Source organism: Budorcas taxicolor, chromosome 13 (genome assembly GCF_023091745.1).
Source record: "Budorcas taxicolor isolate Tak-1 chromosome 13, Takin1.1, whole genome shotgun sequence".
NCBI classification, from domain to species: domain Eukaryota; kingdom Metazoa; phylum Chordata; class Mammalia; order Artiodactyla; family Bovidae; genus Budorcas; species Budorcas taxicolor.
In genome coordinates, this window is record NC_068922.1 from 30,668,926 (window position 1) to 30,692,716 (window position 23,791).

Consider the following 23,791-nt stretch of genomic DNA (forward strand, 5'->3'; position numbering starts at 1 on the left):
GGCTGTAAGTCTTAGACTGCTCAGGGGAAGGCCCAGCGCCCAGAACTTGAGCTCAAATAGCCTGGAGGCGGGCGGGGCGGGGGCGGGACCGAAGGCGGGGCCTGGCAGAAACCTGCTGGGCGTGGCCGAGTCTGGAGCGCGGCCCAACCGGAGCCCATTGCGAGTAGCTAAGGTCGGGGGCGGGGCCGACGGGCGCCCAGTGGGCGTGGCCGAGGGCAGGTGGGCGCGGTCAGGGCCGGAGGGCTGGGAAAAGACTAGACCGGAGGGTGAAGTGGGCGGGGATTGGGGACAAGTCAAAGACCCGGAAAGTTGGCCCTGCAGAGGGTCTCCAGGGAGAAGGCGGCACGCAGCGAGTGGAGGGAAGGCGCCCTGGAACCGGAGCGGGCTCGGGAGCTGTGGGCCCGGTAGGAAGGGTGCGGTCGCTGCACAGCTGGGCGCGTGAACTCCTGCAGGGGCCGTGGCAAAGGTCCCGCCTGGGGAACGAGTCCCTAAGGCTTTGGCTTCTTGCTGCCTTTCTCCTATCGCTCTCGGGGAAGCTGCAAAGACGGGGATCTTGAGGCTGCGGGAGGCCTGGGAGACTGGTCTAGGCTTGCCGGTGGCTTGTTGCCCCGAAGTCTGGTGGTGGTGGTTTAGTCGCTAAGTCGTGTCCGACTCTTTGGATCCCATGGACTGTATATAGCCTGCCCGGCTTCTCTGTCCATCGGACTCTCCAGGCAAGAATACTGGAGTTTCCATTTCCTTCCTCAGTCCCGTAGTTTCAAGTCCTGCACAGTCAAGCTTGAAACCCGAGATTCAGAGTCCCGCGCAGAACAAGGCCGAGGGCCCCTTGTGGCTCCAGCTCAGGGTTGGTGGGCAGAAGTGCTCTGGGGTTGTAGTTTGGCAGCTATGCTGGTTTTCACTTCTGGGGTCGTAGTTGGGCAGCTGTGCTGGCCTCAGGGTCATCTTTTCCATGCTTGTTCTCCTTTATAAGCATTGAAATCATACCTCTAAGCCTTGGGCCTCAGCTTGCCGCTTTATTTTACTGTCGTGGTCTTTCCATTGTAAAGATACTCCAGATACACTTAGGTGCGGATATGATCATGGTATTTACAGCCGCGATGTGATATTTTGAAGACGCCTCAGGTGCAGAGACACCTGGGGTGGGGAGACGTTTAGAGAACTTCCTCCATGTGTAGATACATGAGTCTATTCATCCTTAAATCACTTCTCCAGTGGAGAAAACTGACAAGCATTGACTCCTATCCTAAAGGGTCTGTCACGTTCACTGTCATATAGAATGAATATCAGTAAGAAAAAAGCCCTAAAAAGTAGAATTCCTCCTTGGCCAGTTACATTTTATTTTACATTGGCAGGAGGGGTGTACAGCTTTTATCCTGAAGGCCTGATGTAATTCCAGAAATAACCTAGCCCCTTCGAAAAGAAATCTCAGTGCAAGAGGCAAAGAAAAAGGGATCAGACAGCTGACTGACTGCTGATAGCAAGATAGCAACTTAATTTTTAGAAGGGTAAGAGTTCTACTCTATGAAATGCTGTGTTCATTTGTGGAGGCTAGATGCTGCTTTATTATTATAAAAGTGACTAAACTATATGTAATGTAGATTTTTTAAAATAAATATTCTGTTGTTGTTCAGTCGCTAAGTCGTGTCCAACTCTGCGACCCCATGGATCGCAGCATGCCAGGCTTCCCTGTCCTCCATTATCTCCTGGAGTTTGCTCAGTTTCATGTCCATTGAGCTGGTGATGCTATCCAACCATCTCATCATCTGCTACCCTCTTCTTTTGCCTTCAGTCTTTCCCACCATCAGGGTCTTTTCCAGCGAGTTGGCTCTTTGCCTCAGATGGCCAAAGTACTAGAGCATCCGCTTCAACATCAGTCCTTCCAATGAATATTCAGGGTTGATTTCCTTTAAGATTGACTGGTTTGATCTCCTTATAAACTTTGCAGTGCGTATAGTTAAAATTTGATCCAGATAGGAGCAAAGAACAACAGATCATTTACAGTCTTGAAAAGTCTATCCCTATGTATTTAATGCCTTCTTAGTCTTGCGCTTGGCCCTAAGATCCCTGGTATTGTAGTAGGTAGTGGACCCCTATGTAAGGCTTGTAGAAGTTGTTCTCAGAAATAAGCCTGAAGACAAAATAATGAACTACAGAGAATGGGAGGAGCTTTCTGACCTTGGAAAATATCCATTCGTGTTACCATATGCTTTAAAGGGTTACTATATGAGGAATCTTTCTTCTACATATCTTAAATACCTGAGTCAACCAAACAGTAACACTGCTGAGAAGTCCTTAAGCTGTGCACTGCCTATGAACATCACTGTTAATAGGAAAACCTGAGATGGTTGTTGAATACGTTTTTCATATACTGAATACGGCATCTTTCTGTTTCTCAGTGGTTCATGTTTTTCTAAAAATGTTTCATTTAAAAAAAGCCTTCTCATTCATAGACTTTCCTCCCTCACTTAAAAAAAAAGGAAGACGAAAAATAAAATATCTGCTCCCACTTAGTCATCTGGCATAAACTGGCTCTGTGGTTCTGACGACCTGTCTCATGAAACCATTATCTCTCTGAGTACAACTGTCTCTGCCTGCTCAGCATGGGAGTCCTAAGTGTTATCCATGTCCCTGTCCCCTTCCAATGAGGCATGGCCATGGAGCTGCCTTGGATAATTAAATATAAGTGGAGTGACCTGTGTCACTCCCAGGTGGAAGCTTTAAAAGCCAATGAGAGGCATACCTCACTCTCCCTCTGCCAGAGTGACCACTGGTTTTCTAGACAGTGGCTGTTCTGTCAGCCTGGAACACAGAATGAGGACAACCAGCAGAGTCCCCATCACTCTGTGTTAGACACAGTGTGAGCCAGAAACCAGCTTCTGTTGGGTTTAGGCCCCAGGGTTTGGGGATTTGTTTGTTAAATCAGTATAACCTAGCCTATCCTGACTAATACAGTCAGTAAGGTCTGAGTCACATGCCTGCAGGGATTACTGGTTTCCAGCTTATCAGATATCCTGGGAGCCTAAAAGAGGGAAGGTTCTGTAAGAAGTGTGCTTCTGTGGCCAGTGTTCCTTTTTAACTATCAGATGAGATAGCAGGTAGACTTGTTTCCCGAACACTCAAGTCAACTTTGTGATTTTAATCAAAGGTGAGGAAGATGGCATTTAGATGTTTAATCACATTCTCTAAGGGCAGCAGGTGTTAAAGTGTAAAGTACAGAAAAGTTCAATGTCCATAAGGGATAGGAATTAAGGCTGTCATTTTCATTTTGAAAAATGCAATTTATATATAAATATATTTATATCTATAGATATAGATATATTTATAAATACATAAAATGTAAATATTTTACATACTTAAAATATATAGTATAAAATGTATATTTACATATATAAATATATCTTGTATACTTGTAAAATATAAATGTATTTTTCTATATAAATACATTATTTAAAATTTTAGCATTCTTCCCAAATTTTCCTATATAGAGGAAGGTTCACAGATTCATTGTTAAGAGACAGTTCTTTCCAAATGTAGTTATATCAATAGATGCATTGCAGAAATTATTTTGTCACCAAGGGACACTTGAAATGAATCATCCATACTTACCATTGACTACTTTCTAGTTTTTTTTTAAAGCAGCCTCAAACAATACTTTAAATATCATTTCCTTGCTTCCTTATTTCAGATCTAAGAGGATCAGACCTAGATTTTGCTCTCCCCATGCAGGAAGCAATGTGTTCCCTCTTTTCCTCTGACTTAAACAGAAGTGAAGCAGGGAGCGTTTTGCTTAGGGCAGAGCCATGCTGCCTTCTTAGGGATGTTGGCTATAAATCCAGTCTCCCTAGAGGTTAACAATCAAAGTTCTCCCCCTCTCTTGCTCAGACGAATGATATGATGATGATAAATTGCTTGGACATGACTGCCCTGAGCACTGGTGTGATGAATTATGTTGTTCAGAGCATGACCAAAGATCCTCCACTGTCAGTCGGCCACACTGAATATTGGCAGTTTTCATAAGTAGCTTTCTGCCAATTTTGATCTCTGTTTTGCATATTAAATTCTCTGTTCTCACTGGTCATGGTTTTAGTTCTTAATCATCTCTGTCTTCCTCTGAATTCACTTAGCTAATCAACCTTTTGCTTTCTCTGTTCCCTATTCACTAAAAGGCTGGTCTCTGTCTCACAGTTGTGTTCAGTAAACACTGAGTCTTTCTTCACAGAAACTGTTAAAATAATAATTATTAGTCCTTTCCATTAAATTCAGAGTAATGATAGCTTATCTCACAATGGCTTAATTGGGTAATTATTTAGTGTTTGAAAAACACTTTGAAGACTCTATTGGTAAATATTATTATGAATTTAATGTTCTGTGTGCAATTGAAAGTCCACTGCAACCACAAAATCCTTAGTATTTTTGTACCAAAAAAGATGTCTTTCTTAATGTTGGTTACTATTTTCAAACTTGTATATTATTGATTTTTGAAATATTTAAAATATTTTCTTTCATACAATCTCAAAGTTATCATGTTTATTCGGTCACATTTCTAGATCTCATCTACTACATTCCTTATGTCTCTGAAAAGTTAGACATCATATTCTTGGTCTGTGAAAGTTTGTAGGAAATATGAAGTGGATTCCCTGGTTCAGGGGTATTTCACATTATACAGCTGCCACATCTGTTGTGTGTGGTATCTGCTTAACTTTTCAGCAAGCTTTTCTATTAAGCCCTGACAAATAACTGCAATAATGATTTATTTCCTCTCAGTCTATACACTGAGCTGTCACCTCATTGGCATCAACATTTGTCAAAAAGGATTAGATTATATTGCATATGCCTGGCCAGACTCTTGACAAATTTTCTACTCACTTGATAGACCCAGAGCCCCCTGGTGTAATTAAAGGCCACTTCCATGGCTTGGACTACACGACCTCTATTACTGACTGTATTGGTTCGCTAGGGCTGCATAACAAAATATCGCAGGCTGGGTGACTTAAACAAAAGAAATTGATTTTTTCATTTTTCTGGAGGCTAGAAGTCTGAGATCAAGGTTGTAGGTAGATTTGGTTTCTTCTGAAGTTTCTCTTTTTGGCTTGTTCATTACCTGCTCCTCCCTATATCCTTCCATAGTCCTCCCTCTGTGTCCTAATCTTTTCTTCCGACTACACGAAATAGTATGTTAGATTAGAACCTACTGTAACAAACTCTTTTTAATATAGTTTCCTTTTTTAAAGACCCTGTGTCCAAATACTGTCACATCCTGAGATAGTGGGGGTTAGGACTTGAACCTAAGAATGTTTAGAGGGGGTACAATTCAGCCCATCAGACTAGCCTACAGTAATAATGGTCTGTGTGTGTGCGTGTGTGCTTAGTTGCTCATTTGTGTCCAGCTCTTTGTGACCGCATGGACTGTAGCCTGCGAGGCTCCTCTGTCCATGGAATTTTCCAGGCAAGAATACTGGAGTGGGTAGCCATTCCCTTCTCCAGGGGATCTTCTTGACCCAGGGATAAAACTTGGGTCTCCTGAGTTGCAGGTGGATTCTTTACTGTCTAAGCCTCCAGGGAAACCCAATGGTCTCTAGAAACTACCATTTTTGGAGGGTTTAAAAAAATTTACAAATTTGAACAATCAAGAGATAACTACAAATTTTTGTAGAGTCTACTCAGTTCAGGAACCTCTTAACATTACTTAGAGGAGAGCTTTATGTTTGTGACTTAAAAGACTGAACTGATGAAAATCAAAGCAACATGATTAGATGAATTCTACATAGTGTATTAAGCTGTTAACCATAAAATGCATGTAAGCAAGTATATCTTGCTGTCTGAACTATCACCATCCAGATATTTGTGATGACAACTAGCACATATTTTTAACCTAAAATATCCTCTCTGAATCAAAAACATGCCTTGACTAGTCTGGCATCAAAAAGGGTAACAGGATATAAAATACACTTTGGTCCTATCGCACATCTTTTCCCTGGAGGGTGACATCTTGTGCTCCTGCTGTAAGATGTGTTCAGAATCTCTGCCTCCTTATTATCAGCTGAAAATGTCCATGAAAGCAGAAGAGTCTCTGAAGAAAGATGATGAACCAAGAGGAAGTTAGATAAGCTCTTATATTTGAAGAAATATTGGGAACGTGAAAACCTCAAAGGCGTCGATGTCCCCTGTCTGCATCAACCACACATCCTAGAGTTGATACTGGAAAATTTCACCATGTTCAGCTTCAGAACAGAATTATAGTTTTCTTTTAAAGCTCTTTTTAAAAGTGCCTTTTGCAGTAAACGGATAGCCAGAAATCCTTAGAGGATTGTTATGTGGGTTTATAAGAGTATGTTAGTAATATTTGGGATAATTGGTTGAATGGTTTTGCATGAGCTGTGAAACATTATTTTTCCCTTCAAAAACTTTGTAGTTGGAATTACTGTTGAAGCTGTGTGATGATACATAAGGGTTCATTACACTGATCTTTCTACATTTGTAAACTTTTAAAATGTCCACATTAATAAGTTCAAATAAGAGAATTCTTTCTTCAAAGATGAAATTATAATTATGTAATCACATAATATAATCATATGAATATATAATTCATTTCTTCTTATATATATATATATATATATATATATATATATATATATATATCCTGTAATGCAAAATTTGATACCATCACATTTAGAGGGACAGATTAAATTTGAACAGTAAGGTATGCAGGTTTACCTAAGAGAATACACACATAGGTAGAATGTGGTTTTCCATAGAAAAGTATTGTTGAAACCTTTACCCAGGAAAGGCTACAAGGATGTCTTTGCTAGTTTTAGCCTAGATTATTTGACACATGTTCTTATTTAAACTCCCTGGTCTATGGCACGTCTATCATATGATGAGTCAGTGCTTTTCTACAAGTTATAGAGTTTCCCAGGCTGCATTTTCTCCAAGTTCAGTTTTTAACTTCAGCGCCTCCATTTGCCACTGCACAAATTCACATAACACAGGAATTTCAGAAGGGGCCACTGGCCTCCAGTGCAGATCTAAGGCCTAAACACTGATTCCCTTTGGCTTCTGTGTTCTTTTGAACTTGCCCCAGTATCAACCAAGAAAGAATAGTTTCCAAGTATTCTTCTTTCTCCTGTGGAACTAAATATCTGGGAGCAGCTGAGTGCATGAGTAGTGAAGATTCTGCTGTTTTAAGCATAGACATGACAGAGACTTTGACCTTACAGCCGTATCTGCCCTGCTACGTGTCCAGGGAGATAGAAGATTCCGGCAGATCCAGCTGCAGTGTTCCTTTCTGACCTTCTTCATTCCTCCCAGGTATTGCCTTTTTAACTTTTTGTCTATCAGAGTATTTCAGTGGAAAAATTAACATATGTCAAGCTAGGAGATTCAAGTTTAAACAGTCTCCACACAGATTCTACATAGTTCTATAAATTCTTGCCTACTGAATGTCACTGAATTGTTAAGATTTAAAATATATACAAGAACATATACAGTTTCTAGCATTAGGGATATTTCATGGGCCTTTGCTATTACGTATTCTTGCCACAGTGAGCTCAAAATGATTAGTTTCCAAATTATTTTGCTTTTAAAAATCAGAATTGCAATTTTTTTTTAATGTGGAGTTTTCATAAGGCATTATGTAAGGATACTGTGTTACCTGATGAAGCTGTTTCCACTTACTTATTTTTATTTTTGTTTTTAGTAATAATTTGGCTAAAATAAGTTTTCGTTAAGAAAAGTGAAAGTGTTAGTCACTCAGTCATGTCTGACTCTTCACTACCCCATGGACTGTAGCTTGTCAGGCTCCTCTGTTCATGGGATTCTCCAGGCAAGAACACTGGAGTGGATATCCATTCCCTTCTCCAAGGGATATTCCCAACCCAGGGATCGAACCCAGGTCTCCCACATTGCAGGCAGATTGTTTACTGTCTGAGCCACCAGGGAAGCCCAAGTTTTCAGGAATTATTCTTATATAATGTGATGATTTTACAACACTGTCACTAAAGGAGAGTTTATTTATATCTTGTTTCTCTAAAAAGAGTGATGTATTAAACCTTTAGAGTTTTACTCTATAAAAATTGGAAAACTTACTAAGTAGTTTTACTGTCTGACCACAGTGTCTCGATCTATAGTTTTTTACACCATATACTATTACATTTATATTTTTATATCCACATCATTTAAAATGATCTCAATTATAGGATCAATGAAAAGGTCTGAGAATTAAAACTGGATAATAACTTTCTCTGACTAATTAGAAGTCAAGATTATATTTCTGATATGTTGTGGGGATGTTACCTCCAGAACAGGAATTAGTTCCTTAATAGGCCAGAAAAATTAAATGTGTTACAAGACATTGCAGAGATGTTAAATGTCATTTAAAAAATTCATTCATTTTTGATTGGAGGAGAATTGCTTTACAGTATTGTGCTAGTCTCTACCATACATCAACCGGAATCAGCCATAGGTATACATATGTCCCCTCCCTCTAGAACCTCTCTTCCACCACATCCCACACGTCTAGGTTATCACAGAGTACCTGATTTGAACTCTCTGTGTATAATGTCATCAGAGTGAATGAGTAAATTCATCATTCATTGGTATTCATCAAATTTGATTCACTCTCATATCATCTTTAAGAGTGTTTGCCCAACAAGGACCTAATGTACAGCACAGAGAACTCTGCTTAATGTTATGTGGCAGCCTGGATGGGAGGGGGTTTGGGGGAGATGGATCCATGTATCTGTGTGGCTGAATCCCTTCACTGTTCACCTGAAACTATCACAACATTGTTAATTGGCTATACTCCAATATAAAATAAAAGGTTTAATAAAAAAAAGTTTAAAAAAATAAGAGTGTTTGCTATGCCTATGTACTACCTTCACTACTAATGACAATATTTTTCTTTAAACCAACCCATTGTTTTTCTTTGGCCTCATCCTAAGCAAAAATGTCTGAAATCACAGGCTTGCAGTGTTTATTACTTTCTCCCCTAACATATATTAAATAAGTAAATACTTTTTTAAAACATTTTTAAATGTCCATATATCACCTAAAATCAATTTGAACACCAGTGGAGTATATATCACTTTCTGAAAACAGTGACAAAAAACAAGCAAATTGACTTTTTATACTTATCTCACTGCCCACTAAAAAGTAAAGTAATTCTTAGTTGAAAAGTTGGCACACAGTCATTTTCAGAATAGTTTCTGCACCTGTACTGTGATGATTAGAAACTCTGAAAACAATAGAAAATGTAGTTACCTATGTGTCCATATGTATCAGTGTACACATATACTTAGATAATGGATCATTTTAGCTGGTACTTGGGAAAGAGGCAAAAGTTTCCAGTTGCTTAGACCAGTAGGCCCCAACCTTTTTGGCACCAAGGACTGGTTTCATGGAAGACAATTTTTCCATAGACCCAGGGTGGAGGTGAGGTGGGGTGAGGTGGGGGATGGTTTCAGGAGGATTCCCATATAGCAGGGCGCAGGCTCCTATGAGAGTCTAACGCTGCCCCTGATCTAGCAGGAGGCAGAGCTCAGGAGGTAATATGAGTGATGGGAAATGGCTATAAATACAATGAAGCTTTGCTTGCTCACCTGCCTCTCACCTGCTCTGCAGCCCAGTTCTTACCTGGGGGTCCCAGTTGAGACAGTCAGCATCATTTATCTGAGGGCTAATCACCACCATTATTTAATACTAGTGCCTCTATTTACTCTTAGTCATAAGCAGTATAAAGGGTGACCATAGAAAGGAATCATCCAGGTAGCAAAATATTTTTCTTTCATTTGCTAGTAATAATCTGAATTTACCAGTAAATACTATAGTACAGTTTGTTATAGGATAGTTTGCCTTGGTGGGAAATCAGAAAAAGAACTAGAAAGATCAATATTTTTACATTCCTTGCATAGCAGTGTTTCACCTAATTTTCTACTACATATAAATCCCCATTTGTTTAACATCTAAACACAGTGAGCTTGTGGAGGGGTGGCCACAAAATCAGTTTACAGGCCTTTGAATGTTACTTCACATAGAATCAGAGAAGTTGTATCTGAAAGGAATGTTAGAAATCACCTTGCTTATTCCTTTGTCTTATTAATGAGAAAACAGGCCCGCAGTTCAGCTCAGTTCAGTTCAGTTGCTCAGCAATGTCCGACTCTTTGCAACCCCGTGAATCGCAGCACGCCAGGCCTCCCTGTCCATCACCATCTCCCGGGGTTCACTCAGACTTACATCCATCGAGTCCGTGATGCCATCCAGCCATCTCATCCTTGGTTGCCCCCTTCTCCTCCTACCCCCAATCCCTCCCAGCATCAGAGTCTTTTCCAATGAGTCAACTCTTCGCATGAGGTGGCCAAAGTACTGGAGCTTCAGCTTTAGCATCATTCCTTCCAAAGAAATCCCAGGGCTGATCTCCTTCAGAATAGACTGGTTGGATCTCCTTGCAGGCCAAGGGACTCTCAAGAGTCTTCTCCAACACCACAGTTCAAACGCATCAATTCTTCAGTGCTCAGCTCTCCTCACAGTCCAACTCTCACATCCATACATGACCACAGGAAAAACCATAGCCTTGACTAGACGGACCTTATAAAGGAATGTCTCTGCTTTTGAATATACTACCTAGATTGGTCATAACTTTTCTTCCAAGGAGTAAGCGTCTTTTAATTTCATGGCTGCAGTCACCATCTGCAGTGATTTTGGAGCCCCCAAAATAAAGTCTGACACTGTTCCCACTGTTTCCCCATCTATTTCCTATGAAGTGATGGGACCAGATGCCATGATCTTCGTTTTCTGAATGTTGAGCTTTAAGCCAACTTTTTCGCTCTCCTCTTTCACTTTCATCAAGAGGCTTTTTAGTTCCTCTTCACTTTCTGCCATAAGGGTGGTGTCATCCGCATATCTGAGGTTATTGATATTTCTCCCGGCAATCTTGATTCCAGCTTGTGTCTCTTCCAGTCCAGCGTTTCTCATGATGTACTCTGCATAGAAGTTAACTAAGCAGAGTGACAATATACAGCCTTGATGTACTCCTTTTCCTATTTGGAACCAGTCCGTTGTTCCATGTCCAGTTCTAACTGTTGCTTCCTGACCTGCATACAGATTTCTCAAGAGGCAGGTTAGGTGGTCTGGTATTCCCATCTCTTTCAAAATTTTCCACAGTTTATTGTGATCCACACAGTCAAAGGCTTTGTCATAGTCAATAAAGCAGAAATAGATGTTTTTCTGGAACTCTCTTGCTTTTTCCATGATCCAGCGGATGTTGGCAATTTGACCTCTGGTTCCTCTGCCTTTTCTAAAACCAGCTTGAACATCAGGGAGTTCACGGTTCACGTATTGCTGAAGTCTAGCTTGGAGAATTTTGAGCATTACTTTACTAGCATGTGAGATGAGTGCAATTGTGCGGTAGTTTGAGCATTCTTTGGCATTGCCTTTCTTTGGGATTGGAATGAAAACTGACCTTTTCCAGTCCTGTGGCCACTGCTGAGTTTTCCAAACTTGCTGGCATATTGAGTGCAGCACTTTCACAGCATCATCTTTCAGGATTTGAAACAGTTCTACCAGAATTCTATCACCTCCACTAGCTTTGTTCATAGTGATGCTTTCTAAGGCCCACTTGACTTCACATTCCAAGATGTCTGGCTCTAGATTAGTGATCATATCATCCTGATTATCTGGGTCGTGAAGATCTTTTTTGTACAGTTCTTCCGTGTATTCTTGCCACCTCTTCTTAATATCTTCTGCTTCTGTTAGGTCCAGACCATTTCTGTCCTTTATCGAGCCCATCTTTGCATGAAATGTTCCCTTGGTATCTCTAATTTTCTTGAAGAGATCTCTAGTCTTTGCCATTCTGTTGTTTTCCTCTATTGCTTTGCATTGATCACTGAAGAAGGCTTTCTTATCTCTTCTTGCTGTTCTTTGGAACTCTGCATTCAGATGCTTATATCTTTCCTTTTCTCCTTTGCTTTTTGCCTCTCTTCTTTTCATGGCTATTTGTAAGACCTCCCCAGACAGCCACTTTGCTTTTTTGCATTTCTTTTCCATGGGGATGGTCTTGATCCCTGTCTCCTGTACAGTGTCACAAATCTCATTCCATAGTTCATCAGGCACTCTATCTATCAGATCTAGACCCTTAAATCTATTTCTCACTTCCACTGTATAATCATAAGGTATTTGATTTAGGTCATACCTGAATGGTCTATTTACCCAAAGACACACTCTGAGCAAGTCAACTTTTTTTTTTTTTTTTTGTAATATAGATGTAGTTGGTAAATTTCTAGCTTGTCTTTCTCTTTGGGAAATAGTGATGTTTTCATAAAGTAGTATGCTGTCCCATCTGTGTGTATTCTTCCATTTTTGGAATACAGCACATTAGCATTAATGTTTGATCGCACTTAATATATTATATAGCTTCTAGCTTTTTAAAAAATCAATGTATGGTTGATTTACAACATTGTGTTACTTTCTGCTGTACAGCCAAGTGAATCAGTCATACATGTATATAAATTCTTTCTCATATTCTCTCCTACTATGGTTTATCCTAGGACATTGAATATAGTTTTCTGTGCTATACAGTAGGATCTTATTATCTACCCATTCTATATGTAATAGTTTGCATCTGTTAATCCAGAAGCCCTAGTCCATCCACCTGCCACACCCCCTGCCCCTTGGCTACCACAAGTCTGTTCTCTATGTCTGTGAGTCTGTTTCTCCTTCACAGATATGTTCATATTTTAGATTCCACATATAAGTGATTTCATGTAGCTTCTAACTTTTGTTTGTATCAAAAGATTAACCTATTGCATATTATCATAAATGATGTCTGTTGCCTTCAATACATTTGAACAAGAGAGGGAAACTGGTATTTTTTAAGCAGCATCAAGATTTCAATATATTTCCCATGATAAATAAAATTTCTGTTCTTATGGTTAGTGCTCTTGGATTCAAATCTCCCTGAGTTCCTGATTTTTTCATCTCAGTATGTCTGATAATAAAATAATAGAAAACTGAAAACCAAAGGTAATCAAAGTAATTTTCGATATGAATTCATAATGGAAAGTATATGACATGAGTTACTCTGAGCATTAGCCTGAGAAGTGAGTTGAATGTCATGTGATGCCCATGCAAGAAATCAAGGAAGACTAGGTATCAAGGGCCATAGACTTTACCTATGAAATTAAAAATCACGTCTAAAGGAAGGACAACTAATTTCATTTATGTAATAATATTGCTCCACAGCCTGTCAGTAAAAGCAGCTCTGAGCACTTAGAAAGCACATCTGTATCTCATCGCGCTCCAATTTTAAAAGTGTCATTAGTTTTTTTGGGAAACTGAGCCGTGGCGTAGTTCTGAAATTTCCCAGGCACATATAACTAGAAAAGGGCAAAATTAGCAGCCATGAGCCCTCTGAATGCTGATATTTGCCATCACTAAGAAAACGGGCAATCTTTAATAAAGTAAGAGACACAGCCAGTTGGTAAATCCTCTGCCGTTAATGCGACCGGACAGTCCGTATTCCACATCTGCCCCCTGCGTTTTCAGACCCACGGCAGCTCTGAAGCCTGCGTGTTCTCTCCAGCCACGATAATGAACTCCTCCATCCATCAGCATCTCTAGAACGCCTACTACAGGCCTGTCACCATGCTCAATGCTGGCTGTGACCTGACTTTCACTGAACGTTGAGCAGAGAGGAGGATTCCTTGAGAGTTAGGATAATCCGTTTGCAATTCCCCCACAGTGTCTCCAGAGAAGATCAGAGGCTCCTCCAGTGAACACAGTGCCCTGCCAGGCTCTGCATCACATGCCATTTGTCACTGACACACATAGGCAGTTTACTCTGTGGCTTCAAACCAAGGAGAGTGTCAGGGCCTGGGCGGTGCTTTTCTGAGCCTTGATGTGGTGCTTAGGGAGACCATCTCTGCTCATTCCTCTATTAGTGAGAAAGATCAAGGTCCAGCTTCCATGCTCTGCTCAGACCCCAGCAGAGGAGCAGGTTTTTTTGCTCTCTCTTTTTGCTTCACCCTTGGGCGGGGCTGTGGCTGTGAAATCTTTCCTTTTTCCTGGGGTTAACGGCTACAGAGATGCCAGCTGGACTGTAAGGAAGGCTGATAACCTGGACTCCATTCCTGCCATACAGTTTTTGTCTGACCCTTTATTAATTGGCAAACCTTTTCTTTTCAGGAGCACCTTGTGCGATTGTTCTCATAGGTATGTAACACCAGTTACTTCAAAATTTAGCATACAGGGCCTTCCCTGACGGTCCAGTAGTTAAGACTTCACCTTCCAGTGTAGGGGGTGTGTGTTAAGATCCCACACGCCTCATGGACAAGAAAACCCAAAGCATAAAACAGAAGCAATATTGTAACATTGGGTTTCAATGGTGGCTCAACTGGTAAAGAATATTGTAACAAATTCAATAAAGACTTTAAAATGGGCCACATTAAAAAAAATTCTTTTAAAAATTAGCATAAGAGTATTAATGCTGCATGTAATTGGTCATAAACCTGACTAAATTACAAAGTCCTCAAAGAGAGGACAACGTCTGCTTTTCCTTTCTGTACCACAGAGAGGGAACGGACCTCCTTTCTTACTGTTGTGTGAATCCTGAACAAACACAAAGAAACAAGGAAAACAAAAACCTCACCTCCTGTGAAAGGAAATTTCTTCAATTAAAGGTCTCAAGGCCAACCTTACTGTAAAATGCGCTGACCTTTTGAGAAGTGAAATGCTTTACTGCTAAGCATCACTTTTTAAAAAAACATTTTTTAAGCTTTCATATCGCAACGACAGGGCTCCATCACGATTAATCTTATATGGCAATGTAGTGACAATGAGATGATTTCTCTGGAGAACCTATGCTAATACTATTAAAATGCTCTTACAATGCCAAAATGATTGCAGTGGAAGCATGTGGGGACTGTGCTTATGTGATTATGATATTCTAGTGATGGGTGATTACCATAGGAAACTAGTAATTCAACTCTGCAGGGACTTGCATTATGAAGCCATTATAACATGAGATTATAATGACACAATAACTTGGATGCACATTCGTGTTTTGAAAACGAAAAGCTAATTTGAATGCAAGTAGTGTTTCCATTAAGTTGTAATTAAACACTGAAAGCAATGCTTGTTTAAATTTAAGACGGAGACATACAAACCAGAAGTGAAAATGGTGGGAAGGAATGCATGCCAAGTAGAGGTTTAGGAATGGTTAGAGCCATTTACAATTCTGCCCTTTAGTACTTACTCAGGGTGAAAGCTCACCTTGAAGTGGCCTCCCGAGACTTTCTCCCCCTCTGCTGGCTTCCTAAAGTAACCAAGAGCCACATCAGGACCCAAGAACCCTAGAGGCAACTCCCATTTCTATCACTGCCATCAATTAACATTTGAAGCCTTCTGGTTTTATTTTGAAGTGGGCATGAGAGTACCTTACCTCCCTCAACACAAGAAACTAAAGCAATTTTTTTTGCCATTAAAAGTAATCTTTTTAAAAATATGATACACTTAATCCACGTTCAAAATCCAACAAAACAGATAAGCACAAAGGAGAAAAAGAAAACAAGAAAAAATTCTACCCTTATAGCCACTATATGCCAATACGAATTAAAAAAAAAAAAAAAAAAAAACCCTACTGTATAGCTCAGGGACCTCTACTCAATATTCTGTAATGACCTGTATGGGGATAGAATCTAAAAACAAGTGGATATATGTATAAGTATAACTGACTCACCTGGCTGTACACCTGAAACTAATACAACATTGTAAATCAACTATACTCTAATAGAAATTTAACTAAAAAAATTCTACCTCTAGAAATAACCTCTATCAGCACCTCTGGGTATTTTCTTTCTTTCAGACTATTTCCTATGCATAGTATATGCAATTTATCCCTCAAAATATGTTTGGTTTTTTTTTACAATACTGTAAAAACCTACTTATTCATTCTTCCCATCCCTCGAAGTTGCAAGATTTATTTCTTATCCAAGAGAATCTAGTTGATAAGTTTTTGTTTTCTAAAGGTCAGCTCAAACTGGACGATTGTACATGTCACCCAGGAAATTATATTTTGCTATTAGAGAATAGTATTTGTCAGGGTTTATGCTCTGCATATATCAGTTACAGGATAGTTCCATAGTAAAATTTTCAGATTCTTGGCAACACTACAAATGCTTCATTAACATTTATATCTGTTTAGGAATGAGTGGTGCATTTGATAAGTCACAGAGTTCTAATTTGTTCTTAATTGATAATTTCTATATGGCTTAGGTCAACATAAAGACAGATTATGAAAAACTAGGAAAATTCAGGAGCTGCTGAACTTGTTAGATAAACCCCTGCATTAGCTTGTTCCGATGGCATAAGGACACACAACAGCTAATATATACTCCCTCCTAGTGATGACTCAAAGGGGTTATTACTCCTTGGTTTAAATATAGTTGAGTTTTTTGTTATTAAGTATTTCATTTGCACTTAGAGATGCTGGACGCTTTATCATCATTTTTTATTGCCACTACTTGCAACAACCAGTTTAGGTAGATACATGCAAATTACTCCAGTCCTTATTTTTATACTCACACTTAATGGCTTGATTCGTGCCATCTAGGCCACAGCTGAGTTGGGATTAGATTTTCTTCTTCCTGAGGCCAGTAAGTGATGTTCCCTCTGAATGGTATTTCCACATTAATGGACGCCAGGATACCTTAATGTGGTGATTACAGTAAATATCTACATGGTTGAAAAAAGGCAGCACCGGACTAATGAGTTAGGAGACCGAGTTCTGGTCAAAGTTACCAGGAAAAAAAAAAAGATTCAGTTTTTACATCTGAAAATGAAGCCTTTGCTGGGACCTCCCTGGTGGTCCAAGGGCTAAGACAATGCTCCCAGTGCTGAGGGGCCTGGGTTCAATCCCTGGTCAGGGAACTAGACCCCACATGCCTCAACTAAGAGTTTACATATCACAACTAAAGATCCTGCATGCCACAATTAAGGCCCAGCACAGCCAAATAAATTAATAAATATTTAAAATACAGTAAAAATAAAAATGAAGTTGAATTAAGTAATTTCTGTAGTCCCTTTGAGCTCAAAAATTTCAAGATCAAATAGTATGTAACATTAATTGAAGCTTTCACATTTTAGTTATAAATATGCATTTTAATATTTAATCTTAATGTTTATTTTACCTGCTTCAAAGCCATTCATCTAAATGCAAAACCCTGCCTTATTTAGATGCAGCTAATAATTTGTCATGTTTTAGCAGACTTGTAATTTGAGTTCAAAGTCTTTTATATTTAGGAAATTGATGGAAATGATTAAAGTTGCAGATGTAAATCTGATGCAAAGAAGAGATTAAAATTATAGTGCTTTGGCATAAACATACTTGTTAAAGTACAGTTAGAACTCAATGAAAGGAAATAGTGTGTTGAATAATACTTAAAATATATTATTTTCTGTGAATTCTTAGAAAGCAAGGAACAGCAATGATTTGAGGTATGACATTAAATTGTAATATTAGAAAAACTTTCTAAATCTTTTAGGGTATCTTACTTTTAGGAGGAAAATAAATAATATATTTCCTTTATATTTAAATGCATATACATGACTAGGGATCAGTTAAGTTTGTTTTGGTTGTAGGCAATTTCCTAATTTCATGAGACATTATCTAGAGAATTTAGAATTCCATTAGAGCACTTTTTCTGCCATATCAAAGATTGAGAAAGAGTGACTGTTGCTCTAAGACACACGTAGTTATTACAGACTTGCCCTGGTCCCATTGTAGTAAATCAGTTTTCAGGAGTAGAAATAAGCTGTTTGTTACTTTATTTTTAGTACACCAAATACCAGCCTTTCCCCAAAAGAGGTTTCTGTGTCAGATGCCACCCTCTCTTAGGACCAGGCAAAATTCATTTTATCGCCTTCTTTCCTAAATCCATCAGTTCCTAGACCCATCAGTGAAGATTATCTCTAACACTATTTTTCTCAAACTTGAGGATCTACAGATTCTCAACAAAATTTTTTATTTTTTTCTTTCCATTTTTATGATAATCTAAATAACTGTAAGCATAGTCTGGATCATTATAGCATCTTATATCTGATCATTGCTGTAAGATTTCATTATTTGTATCTCCATTTGTTTTTTAGACCTCAGTGATAAGAAATTATTACCTAAAACCACAGGCAGCATCTATCTTTTTTTCTGATTCCCTCTCCCAAACTGTCTTTGTTTCCTTGGGAGCCATGACTGTGGTTTGTAGGATGTTCAGGTCAGTCTCTCAGTCGTGTCCTACTCTTTGCGACCCCATGACTGCAGCATGCCAGGCTTCATCCCTGTCCATCAACAACTCCTGGAGTTTACCCAAACCCATGTCCATTGGGTCGGTGATGCCATCCAGGCATCTCACCCTCTGTCGTCCCCTTCTCCTGCCTTCAATCTTTCCCAGCATCTGGGTCTTTTCAAATCAATCAGTTCTTCACATCAGGTAGCCAAAGTATTGGAGTTTCAGCTTCAACATCACTCCTTCCAATGAACACCCAGGACTGATCTCCTTTAGGATGGACAGGATCTCCTTGCAGTCCAAGGGACTTTTCAAAAGTCTTCTCCAACACCACAGTTCAAAAGCATCAATTCTTCGGCACTCAGCTTTCTTTATAGTCCAACTTTCACATCCATACATGACTACTGGAAAAACCAGTAGTTTGTTAGGAGGTGGTAAGATCGAAACAGTGTTGATATAGTCCAGTGAAGTGGTTTTGGCCCTGTAATTTCCTTCGTAAGAAGTGGGTTTAGTTTATAAACTAGATAATATATGATAACTGCATGTCTATTATTTAGAGTCTAACTTTAGAATCCATACCACTATCCTAAGAGTAGAACCAAGAGTCAGGACTTACTCAGTTTCCTAGTCTTCATTTTTCCTAGCTTTTACTATTTGCAACTGTGTCTTTAACATAACCAACCTCCTTAAGACTGGTACCCAATCTCTGTGTTGCTAAGGGAAGGATGAGGATATAGGGAAGGCAGCCAAGCTTCTGACAAGCCCACCAATCAAAGCTAAGAGATTGGATATCATGATACATTTGGATTCTTGTCCTGTGTTCTTTTGCAAGAAAAGGGAGATGTCTATTTTTTTGGTGACCATTTTAAGTGTTCATTAATAAGTGCAGGTTGACTATGTGGGAATCAAATCTAAGAGTAGCTGTATGTATATTGATAACTGACTCTGCTATACAGCAGAAACTAACACAACATTGTAAATAAACTATACTACAATTTAAAAATAAATAAGTAAAAAAAGAAAAAGAAAAGTGCCAGTTGAATTGCAAAGGAGAAACCTGAGAGATTTCTCTTATACTATTTTTAAAGGCCTCCTAGGGGATGCTTCCAGGGACTAGAGCAGTACTTTCTGCCTTCAGTGAAAATGGAAGATAGCCCATCATTCTTATCTGAATAAACCCCATTTCCTCCTTGGTGAAATGGGATTAATAATAATAAAAGTGGATTTCAGCTAAAAGTATGTCCAATGGTCCAGTCTTCTTGTCTTCTCGGTGGCTCGCCTTCTGGTGATCCCTTGTTAATGTCACAAGGACATTAGGGGATTTAATCAAAGTTCAGAGAGAGTCCTGAGCTTTTCAGAGAAATACATGACATTATCATTGTAGATCATACTTTTGATATTTCATAATCTCTTGAAGGTAATGAGACCAGCAATATAGAAAGTTGGGATTGCACAACAGTCACAGTTTTAGGGAAACACATTCATATCACGTGATATTTGTAATGGTCATCGTCATTTGAGAGGTCAGGGTTCAGTTACTGGGAATGTTCTAATTGTTCAAAGTATTTTGATTTCATTTTTCCCATAAATAAGTTTGAGAGGTCAGTGAGTACTCAAGTCACTTGTGTTCAGTCAGTGTTTAAGACTTTCCAATCGTGTTTTCAAACTATGATTGGGAAAGGTATTTTACGCAGCTAGCATTGTAACACTTTTGCAAGTTAGAGGAGAAAAAAAGCCCATGTTCATCCAGAATTCTTTTCCTCTGAAATGTACTCCTGCTCTTAAAGTCTCTGAGGAAGAATGAAAATTCACTTTTGTTTCCTAACTCATCCTAGCCTTCAGTCTCCAGCATTCAGCCTATCCTTGCGCTGCCCATTTAATTACCATCCTAATACAAGTTTCATCCTCTAGGGCTAGCCCATGCTGTAGTGTTTTTTGCTACAGACCTGCTAGTCAATCCTTGTATGAGCCTCTAAAGATTGCTTACAAACCCCTAAACATGCCTTTCATTGTTCATGCTACCCGAATGCCTTTTTGCTAAAATCTTAATGTTCTGCAGGCTTGCCTAAATGCCACCTCCTCCAGGAAGCCCTCCCAGTCCCTCTAGCACTGGTGAACATTGTCCAGACAGTACTCTCCAGGGCACTTGCTCTGTACCTCTTTTCTAACATTTACTGCACTCTGTTTTATACCATAGCTGTGCCACTAATACACAGAAAATAGCAATCTTGCATTGGAAGCTCCCCCTGTATCACACACTTATGTTGGAATGCTTCAGCTTCCTAAGGCACAAGTGTTCCTTTTTCATCTTTGTGTGCCATAGTATCCTCCTCCTTTGGACATGGTAGATCCTCAGCAAACATCTTCAGCCGACATTAAATTGAAATGTATGCAGGTGAAACTTGTGGATCCCTGGAAAGCAGGCTCTTTTATGCCACCTTTCAATGTTCTGAGAACTGAAGGCTCAAATTATCCCCTCAAACCTACAAAGCAAAGTTGCTTCTCTTACTATTTCAAGACAAAAACAATAGCTGATCACAAGCTGATAAAGAGGCCACAGTGCTGATGAGAGCATCAGATTGTTTTTGGCTGAAATTATGGTCCATCAGTGTGGAACTGAAGGGTGGGTAGAGCTCAAACTGTTCATTGGTTGAACAGACACTTAAAAAAAATATTTTGGCTACACTATGGGTCATATGGGATCTTAGTTTCCTGATCAGGGATCGAACCCATGCCCTCTGCATTGGAAGCATGGATTCCTAACCACTGGGTTGTCAGAGAAGTCCCTGTATAGACACTTTTTGGGCATCTGCTTCTTGCCTATAACTAATACTGCTCAGAGGTGGTACCTACTTCTCCATGTGTGGGAATGGAATTAAAGTGGTTATCAAAGCCAAGGTAGTTATGTGTACAACACATTCCAGTATTCTTGCCTGGAAAATTCCATGGACAGAGGAACCTGATGGGCTATGGTCCATGGGGTTGCAAAGAGGCAGCCATGACTGAGCACGTCAGCACCTCTTCCTCAAGCATGGGTGGCATGTCTCATACAGGTATCCAGGTAGACAACAGATAGTGTTTTGGAAGTCTCTAGAATAAGACAAGGGCTATATTCAGGTGAAGAGTCCTCTGGCTCTCCTTGACCTTTTTCTGCGAGACTATTTTTTTACTCCAAACAGGCTAAGCTTGACAATCTAAAAGCACATACCTGGTACTGAGTCTTTAAGTCTGAACTAGCTAAGCAGGATAGTGAAATTCAAGACTCTTCTGTGTCTAAGACACAGAAACTAAGACAGTCTACTGTGTGGTCTACCCGGCCTGAGATGATTTTGTGGGCCATACCTTTTAGATAGATAGGTATTTGTGCAACAGAAAGACTTTCTGGGATTCCAGGAAAATTATGTTGAAGTTTAGCTGTCCTAAAGAGAAATTAGTGTGGTTGGCCTATGTATTAAAAAAAAAATTAGTTGTAAGAGATGTTACCGTTTTACTCCTTATAAAGGAGTGGTTACTACTGTGAATCACTTGTAGCAATTTTACTAAGTATTTTTAGTTGCCTGATTTATATTTGGTGTCTACAAATTCAGGCAGGAACATCCTTGAAGATAAAGCCACTTGATTTTTTTTCTGTATGTTCAAGTTTTATTTCATAAGGGAAAAAAAAATTTTTTTAAGTACATGTATTCCTATGTAGTACTGCATGGGGTGCAGAAGGATTAAGCTACAATGGCATATTTGCTATGTTCTGAGAAGGCAAAGATATAGGAAAGTGAGAAAAACAAACAAGGCATCAAAATTCATAGCTCCCAAACTTTGGGGAAAACATTTCCCATACTTTTAAATAAATTTCAGTGGTTTTAATTTAGGAAAATAATGTGATATGTCATAAAAGGGGCATGCTATGATCTCGGGATTACCTATATCACATATATATTTATAAATATTCCAGGGAGAAAATTTCTAGCCATTTTCTAACAACCACAAACGTGTTGTTCTCTTCTGGTCCTAATTCTACTTCTGCTTATTATTTCCTCACTTTGGCTTTAATATTTGTTTTCTTTATGTTATCTGTCTTTTGTGTAAGTTACCCCAAATCCTTCATGGAAAAAGGCTGGATTAAAACCAGCAAGCATATAGTTATTAATTAAGTACCTCTATGGGCCAGACACTGCCAGGGGATGAAAACTGAGAGATAAGACAGGGACCGTGTCCTCAAGAAGCTCAAAGTCCGATGGAGAGACGTTGAGACAAGAAGTGAGTTTCAAGGGTAACCTCAGACATGAGAGCACCTCAAGTGGGCATCTTACCCAGATTGCTTGAGCAACAAGGAGGAACATCAGGAAAAGCTTCCAGTTAGAAATGATGCAAAAACTGCCTCCTGAAGGCCTTGTACAAGTTAGTCAGGAGAGGAAACGGATTGAGGAAGTGGAGGGGGAGTAGGCTGGGTTTGTTATCTCAGGAAAAAAAGAGGCAGACACACAATCAAAGACTTAGAGATAGGAGCAAGCATGTTGAGTATATCTCATAGGCTCTACCTGCCAAGCACCAGGTCTTGCACTTAAGGGATACACAATAAATATTAAAGGAATCTGATAACCGGCTTTTTTAAAGAATGGAGAAACTGGGTGTGAAAGGGTTAATTTGCGGAGGTTTCTGGAGAGATGTGGATGATGGGAGAAAGTACCTGAAGTGCACTGTGGCAAGGAAGGGGTGAGAGGAATACACTTAGGACCATTCTCAGGTGCCCTCAGGACCACACGAACTTGAAAATAGAGAAGGCATCTAAGAAAATGACATTGGGTTGAGAATTATGTCACAAAATCAGTGAGGGAGAAAACTACACAAATCTTAGAATCTGTAGGAAGATCTTGAGTTGGAGAGTTTGGCCTTTTTGAGTAACTGAAAGGCCATGGGGAGAATGGTTAGAGTGAATGGGTGGAGTAGAGTGAATGGGTGGAGTAGAGTGAATGGGTGGAGTAGAGTGAATGGGTGGAGTAGAGTAAATGGGTGGAGTAGAGTGAAATGCTTGGAGAGGTAGACAGGAACTAGATCATACCATGTTTTACAGGTCATGCCAAGTATTTGGGGTTTTATCCTAAGGGCAATGGGAAACTTTCAGGGGGTTTTTAAAGGAGCAAGAGACATGATCAAATCTGTTTTCCATTTGCAGCGACATGGACAGACCTAGAGATTGTCATACTGAGTGAAGTAAGTCAGAGAAGAACAAGTATCATATGATATTGCTTACATGTGAAATCTAAAAAAAAGGGGGGGTAAGATGAACTTAACAAAACAGATAAGCTTTTTATTTTCATAGCTTGGAAAACACATTAAATTGCAACAAAGGAAAAATTTGTCTTCACTATCTATTGCCCAAAGATACACAATACACTTTAGTATTTCTAGTTAAACTCTACATATATGTGGCTATATGCAAAAATTTACAGTTTTGCATTTTTTTCACATGTTAAAAGAGCATTTTATTCTATCATTAAATATAGCTAGATTATAGGGAAATATTC

General features: G+C 39.4%; 1 protein-coding gene across 4 annotated transcripts in view; it reads left to right on the top strand.

The window, feature by feature from the left end:
* Positions 1 to 291: 291 nt before the first annotated feature.
* PTER (phosphotriesterase related) overlaps positions 292 to 23,791 on the top strand; it is a 79,210-nt gene continuing 55,710 nt past the window's right edge. For 2 of the 4 annotated variants that reach the window (XM_052651108.1, XM_052651111.1), the window contains exons 1-2: positions 292 to 404; positions 7,218 to 7,308. The gene's annotated coding sequence lies outside the window, so the exon portion shown is untranslated. Of the gene's footprint in view, positions 414 to 7,217; positions 7,309 to 23,791 lie in introns of all 4 variants that reach the window. The other 2 variants (XM_052651109.1, XM_052651110.1) reach the window with 2 other exon arrangements.